Genomic DNA, 4,867 nt, shown 5'->3' with positions numbered 1-4,867 from the left:
ATACGGTAATGAACCGTTGTGTTTAAAGAAAGGAGGGTTTTCCACTAGTTAACCGGCTACCGAATTCTTAAGAAATCTACTCCATGATGTTATCTCTGACTTGTTGATACTGTGTGAAATTCCTGTATATGTACAAATAATTCCAAATAAACAGTGCCGCTCTGATCAACTTAACAAATCAGATTATTGAATAGAAACATGCGGAGTACAGCACTGTATGAATGTATTTCAACTGGAGCTGTTCGCAGTATTCTCACTGCAACCCACTCTGTTTCACATGATATCCAAATTGCAAGTGAAATTTGTTTGTCGTACTGGCGCTTTGGATTATTTCACAACAGTAGCGTGTGTAAATTTAAGTGGTCTGTTTGCTTGTAGTGCGGATTACAGTCGGTATGTATCCAGCGTCCCCAAATGGATGACGCGTTTCCGCCCTTCTGTTCAGTTAGTTCTCTGGTTGTACGGGTTACACTCACAGTGGCTGTTTGCCCACTTGCTTGTATCTCTTAAAGCGCATCGGATTTTTGACGAGCTTGTGTCTTGTTATGTCCCAGTTTTAACTTCAGCCGACAACAGCTATGCTTAAATTGGCGTTAATCTGTAATTAATGCCAGTAGTACCTTAAACTATGAGCCGGGATAGCTCAGTCAGTATAGTGACTAGCTACGGGCTGGACAACCGGGGTTCGATCCCCGACGGGGGCAGAGGATTTTTCCTCTAGCCTCTGCGTCCAGACCGGCTCTGGGGCCCACCCAGCCTCCTCTACAATGGGTACCGGGGTCTTTCCCGGGGGTAAAGCCGGCCGGGGCCTGATGCTGACCACTCACCCCCATCTAGTGCCGAGGTCAAGGAAGAGAGGAGCTATACTTCCTCTCACCCCAAGCGTCTACATGGCGCATAGCGGGACAAACTTTACTTTACTTTACTTTTAGTATCTTAAACTAAATAATAAATTAACACCATAAACCACAGTCTTTCCTGATCAGCTAGTGAAAATAATTCCCTCTTTTATGGAACCATAAGCTGAATTAGTGTGTTCGAAACTGTGCTCTGACAGCGATTTCTCTTCTGAGTTTAATAAACTTTATCTCAATCCTTAAACTATATTTCCGTACAATTAATTATGATTCTGTCATCAACGCCTTGTTTTTCCGAGTGGACTCTTTCCAACCAAAATTTCTCATCTCTCCGATCCATGCTACATTCTCCACTTTTATTATACATACTCCTCTGTTTCATATTCTAATGTCGGGTGAAAGGTAAGAGCTACGGAGAGCTTGTAGTTTGAAACCCAAATGATTTTACTTCTCGCGACCAGTCACCCATCTGCCGCCTTCATGACAGAATAAAACGTTGAACGATAGATGTATAAAGTGAAGCTTTCACGGCGACCGAAGTTGATGAAAGACTCTCGGGTTACAAGCCGCGTTAGGTGGCTGAACGGTGAACAAACCATATCTTCTGCCAACATTTCGAGAACAGTCTCTGTTCTCATCCTCAGGTTTGCTGGGTAACCAGTCCTTTCCGATGTTGCGCCCTAGCTCATAGGAAATAGCGGTTGAACGATAGATGTTCTGCGAAATGGAACGCAATTATCAGTAGAAGCAAAGAGCTATGAATGGCTTCCATGATTTTAGGATAGAAAAATTGCTTTATTTGTTAATGAGGTTGCTTTTGGTAAATATTACAACGCCATTCTCTTACCTGACGAAATATTGATTCATCTATTTAACAGGCAGTCCAAATTTCGTTTGTCTGTCCTCAGTTTTAACACTGATATTGCTATATATGTAAACGCGTTTACGAAACAAAAGTGTTGTGTGTGTCTTCATCTCTGAGTCAGTATATCTTAAGTTATTCTGTAGGACTTAACCGCAAATCATTATCTCCTTTTACTATTTTATAAATTTCGTGAGCATTGTAAACTGTAGTTGAATCCCTGTTCTCTCAAAATACCCCCCCTATCCCCAAATCTTCTCTATTCTTCATCTTTCTCTCTCGTGGCGCCTTCAGAAATCGCGATGGTTATTACACGTACCATCGGCGTGGTGCCTTACAGCATCATGCCGCTCTTCAAGAATTTCATCGCTTGTAATCTTGCGGCGTCCCTATCGTCCCTCGAACGGCCGTGGCCTGTCCGGCACAAGCTAACCGCATTTCCACCACATCAAAAGCAAGGATTCTCATGCTACGGTGTACAATTATCACTCCATAAAGAGACCGCTATAACATGCTTCAAAATATCTCGTCGCACTTTCTGTTCTAGCATCATCACGTGGTCTGAAAACTTGTGTTTCAAACGAATACTGACGTTTAACAGGTATATTTACGTATAATTACGACTGTATAGTCCAATTCATGTATAAGATTTGAATTTGGTGATGTGTAGATTATTTTAAGAAAAAATAAAGTTGCTCAAATAATACGTATTATACAGAGTGATCCGGGAGGGAATGTCTAGACTTCAGCAGTTGAATTTTGGGTAAATTCTAAGAAAAACTGTTATATCAATATTGGTCTCATTGCTAATGGTTACCGAGATAATGCAGGTGTCTACATCACCGCCTATGCAGATCTCAATACGTTGGAGCGTGTTGGGGCTTGGTGATTGGGTCAGTGAGTTAGGGAAACTTGGGAACAGCTAGTAGCACGCATTCAGAATGCATTCGATGGCTTTAGGAATGATTTTTCACGTTTCCCTTGGCAAGATTCGTTGGATCGGCGGCTCGCAGCAGGGGGTGGTCGCTTTGAAAATATTCTGGACTCATATACTGGTATTTAGTGTGCTTTAATTTGGTATTTACCACAGTTATCCATGAATAGTCATCTGAGATCATTTTTTTATTATTTTTTATCAAAATTCAGATACCTGCATATCTTGGTAACCGTTACGAATCTGACCAATGTTTATATACCAGTTTTTATTTAGAATTGCCCCAAGAATCAACTGATAAAGTCTTGACGTTTACTCCCGTAACAGACTGTATATGTCTGTTTTGCTGTAAGGCAAAGGTATGGCGATGTTAGGTGTTATTTCAGTGCTTGTCTGTAAGATAATTAGGAAAACACCGATCATGACAGTCAGTGTCACGGTATTAAACGTGTTTGATTATTTGGATAGAGAAGTTGGTACTTGCTAAATGAAGGCTAGAAATTTAAAATTTGGGAAAGATGAAGATTGGAATGTAGACGAATATCAGCAATTAGTAAAAACATCAGCTTCAAATTTCCGTTCAATCGAGAACATTGTAAGGGGTTCTGGTGGTGGCGTATTACAATCTGGATTACTGAGGTTTTGCGCTTTGTCCATCGCCTGGTACTGAAGAAACACGTCTAGAAAATTGGATATGATATCATCCTTAGGTGCAGCTTTTATAATTGACAAAACACGTGGCACAGATGGATATAATATGTTGCATCAAAGGCGAGCATAAGAACGTTTTTGCTTAAAACCCTTTTGTATAGTGAGAAAATGGGAAACGAAAAGTGTAAGAAAGAATTACAATATGACCACAAAACAAACTGGATTTAATATTTGAACTGAATTATTATTGATTGTGGAAAGCAACGCGATTTAAGTGACTGTATCGGGTTTCAGTAACTGGAGAAATACTTTGTATTGATTAATAATTATAAAGTTATGAATGAAGGCTTAATATCAAACAATATGGTCATTGTATTAGGTTGGCTGAAAATTGATTTCTCATTTATTCAGTGAGTAACCTAGTCACGTATTTACTTAATTATGACTAATAGGTTTCCGGAGTATGTTGGTAGTCACATGTTGTCTTGTGAGTTGCAGTTACTTTTTTAATGTCAGTAGGTGAACAAACTAGTATTCGTAATCAAAATAAATCGATAACTTTCTTCCTGGAAGCTGCTGAAGTTAAATGACTCCAGCTTTCGGAAACCGTATTATATAACATATAAGTTGATATTTTCAGTTAATGACGTCTGCCATTGAAACCTGCACCCCGCAGCGATACTGCAGTCTGTATTCATTTTCTTATTTATTTTGTGTTTCTTCCATAAAAATATAATTATAATATATTTGGTAGAATTTTTCTTCGAAAAGCTATTCAGTAACAAGGAAGTCGGTTGTACACGTCACAAAACTTCCAATAACTTGAGACCAAAGGCTTTTTGGGAAACGTTTAATGAAGTGGCATTTTAAGTCTCACAGACACGACGTAAAAGACGACACTTCCCTCCGGTGACTGCAGGTCTTTTGTTTTGTTCTATAATACTCAACAATTTCTTTTCAAGTCCTTCGAAACACCAGAACGTTTGAGTTTTATTTACAAGAGATTCCTCAAAGAATGTACGCAGTTTCTCTGAAATGCTCAGACGCTGAAAGCTGTAGAGTTGAGTCGATTGTTTACGGGCTATAAAAGAAAGTCACCTTGAAGGACCAAATTTAGAGACGGATATTTTATCCCGGTGTGCTTGAAGTAACATTTTCATAACGCGATATTCTTCCGCCTAAAGTTTCCAAATGAATTTGAGAATTTTAATTAATTTTATATGGAATGCTGTAGGTACCATTATAGGTCACCAAGTCTTTTTCTACATACTTAATCGTCATCATGGAACTATGTAAATAGTTGAAACAAAATAGTACAACCAGCATATTTCGTGGTTTTAACTAGCATTATTGTTCCGAATTCAGTACGTACTGAGTTTAAATATTGGTCCGGAGACCCATTACCCTTACCAACAAGGACGGTTTCCGTCTACATGTTACATGTTTATTATTTACGTTCATAAAAGCCATTCGACGCATTTAATGATATTAAGATAACAAATATCATTAAATAAACAAACTAAATGCACTGCCGCATTTCGATGTAGAGAAATCACGGCGTTG

This window comes from Zootermopsis nevadensis, unplaced genomic scaffold (assembly GCF_977971745.1).
Source record: "Zootermopsis nevadensis isolate Lab colony 2312 unplaced genomic scaffold, Znev_1.0 Znev_ptg000007l, whole genome shotgun sequence".
NCBI classification, from domain to species: domain Eukaryota; kingdom Metazoa; phylum Arthropoda; class Insecta; order Blattodea; family Termopsidae; genus Zootermopsis; species Zootermopsis nevadensis.
The sequence above is the reverse complement of the archived record's forward strand: the minus strand, read 5'-3'. Positions refer to the sequence as shown.